This window comes from Lathyrus oleraceus, chromosome 7 (genome assembly GCF_024323335.1).
Source record: "Lathyrus oleraceus cultivar Zhongwan6 chromosome 7, CAAS_Psat_ZW6_1.0, whole genome shotgun sequence".
NCBI lineage: Eukaryota > Viridiplantae > Streptophyta > Magnoliopsida > Fabales > Fabaceae > Lathyrus > Lathyrus oleraceus.
Genome location: NC_066585.1, coordinates 79,742,132 through 79,743,833, shown reverse-complemented (window position 1 = coordinate 79,743,833; position 1,702 = coordinate 79,742,132). Strand labels below are relative to the sequence as shown.

The 1,702-nt window shown below is 42.3% G+C and overlaps 1 non-coding gene across 1 annotated transcript; it reads left to right on the top strand.

Moving 5' to 3' along the window:
• The first annotated feature begins 1,009 nt into the window (after positions 1–1,009).
• Positions 1,010–1,116, top strand: LOC127110027 (small nucleolar RNA R71). The gene has a single exon (XR_007797266.1). It is a non-coding gene; the product is annotated as a small nucleolar RNA R71 (small nucleolar RNA).
• The last annotated feature ends 586 nt before the right edge of the window (positions 1,117–1,702 follow it).

Sequence of the window (1,702 nt, the reverse complement as noted above, 5' to 3'; positions counted from 1 at the left end):
TCTTTGCGGATATGGTATAGGTGGTTTGTATGGCGGGGGTGGTACGTAAGTTTTATCTTTAGGTTCTTCTCCTTTTTCTCGACCTTTCTGGTTTTCAGATTCCTCTGGTTCCTTTACTTCGTCCGTGGGTTTGGTACATTCCTTAGAAGTTTCGGGTTCACTAAATCTGGGGTTTGGTGGCTCATCATAAGCGTTCCCACTTTGTAGGGTAATGACATTGGCTTGCCCTCTCGGATTTTGTTGAGGTTGTCCAGGGAATTGTCCTCCAGGTGTAGTCTGAGGGGCTTGGTTCAAAGCTACCTGAGAGATCTGGGTTTCAAGCATCTTAGTATGAGTAACTATTTGGTCAACTTGGTTCCTAACTGGGTAATCAATTCGTTAACATGAATGTTCTGGTTCATGAACTCCTTGTTTTGTTGGGTTTGAGCGGTGATAAAATTTTCCATAATTTTCTCGAGGCTCGGTTTTTGTGGTACAGGTTGCATATGTTGATTTGATCTAGGGGCTTGATAACTAGGTCTCAGAGGTGCATTATTTTGGATTGGGTTATTGTTTTTATAGGAGAAGTTCAGGTGATTCCTCCATCCAGGGTTATAGGTATTCGAGTATGGGTTCCCTTGGGTGTAGTTCACTTGCTCAGAGTGGGTTTCGTTTAATAGACTGCATTCTACAGATTGGTGTCCTTTGGTTCCACATATCTCACAATCCGACAAAACTGTTGCTACAGTATTCGAGTTTATGCACATATGCTCGACCTTAAGGGCTAATGCGTCCATTTTAGCTTGCATCATGTCTATAGAGCTTAGTTCATCCTCCTTGGGCTTCCTTCTTCTTAACTGTCGCTCGTTCGACTCCCCAAGATTGATGGTTTTGAGCCATATCTTCGATGAGGGCACTGGCTTCAGGATAAGGTTTGTTCATCGGAGCACCGCCTGCGGCAGCGTCGATGGTCATCTTCGTGTTATAGTGAAGTCCATTATAGAAGGTTTGAATGATTAACCAATTTTCTAAACCATGATGTGGGCATGCTCGTAACAACTCTTTATATCTCTCCCAAGCTTCGAACAACGATTCTCCTTGGTTTTGGGTAAATCTAGTTATATGGTTTCGAAGAACGGCGATCTTACTCGGGGAAAAGTATCTAGCAAGAAAAACTCTTCTAAGGTTATCCCAAGTCATAATGGAATTGGGTGGAAGGGAATCTAACCATGATAGGGCTTTATCTCTGAGGGAAAAAGGGAATAATCTTAAACGTATTGCCTCAGGAGAAGCTCCATTGGTTTTAAAAGTGTCTGCTAATTGAAGAAATATTTTTAAATGTTGGTTCAGGTTCTCAGTAGCGAGACCCGCGAATTGTCTTTGTTGCACTAGTTGCAACAGGGATGGTTTAAGTTCAAAATTATTAGCTGGGATGGTTGGGTTTACTATACTAGAACTAGGTTTTTCATTTGATGGTTGAGCGAAATCTTTAAGAGGTCTTTGGTTTTGATCTTCGGCCATAGCTCTCTTAATTCTATGAAAGAATAAACGTGCGCGAGCGTAACGTTCAGGTTCCGCCAGAGGGTATATTAAGCTTAAACTTCCGGTGCTGCGAGTTCTTCGCATTGACCGATGGGAAATAGCCTAAGTCTAAACGATATAACAACATGGAAATGAAATTTGACGATATTGGTCCCCGGCAACGACGCCAAAAACTTGATGC